Here is a 589-nt window from a genome sequence, read left to right on the forward strand (position 1 = left end):
CTCACTTTGTCTCTACGTTGTGATCAGATATGAGTCCCTGTATTAACCATTGCCCACTGTATAAAAAAGAAAGAAATCTGGTGAGGACAAAAAGGTGACGATGAAGACGATGACGACGACAACAGTGAAATCATGAATATAGTTGCAAACTTCACCATAGCTTAACAATTTGCTGACTGAAAAATACCTACCTTTCTCACACGTGCAAAACCTTCACATTCACTCTACCCCTCCATCTGTTCTTTACAACATCACTAAATGACCCAGGCTGTTTTCCTACAAGTTGGGGTCCTTGGGGAAGGAGGCTCCTTGGATGTCACTTTCAGCACATCTGAAACCACCCTTTCTCTTGACAAAAGACCTTTGTGCCAACAGGTACAAAATGCAATAGATGGAGCAGACCTGAAGAGTTCCTATCATAGTCTCATCCAAGGGAAGTTTTCCCTCTTTAAATCCATCGGTATAATAATGTTGTCCACTTCCTGCTGGTTTTGGAGCTTGGAGGGTTTTAAAGCCTCTCTCCCTTTCTCTGTCCTTTCTGTCCTCTTCAGTTCACACTAGTGAGATTTATGCCCTGCATTTCTTTTTA

This window comes from Micromys minutus, assembly GCF_963924665.1.
Source record: "Micromys minutus genome assembly, chromosome: 2".
Lineage (NCBI taxonomy): Eukaryota > Metazoa > Chordata > Mammalia > Rodentia > Muridae > Micromys > Micromys minutus.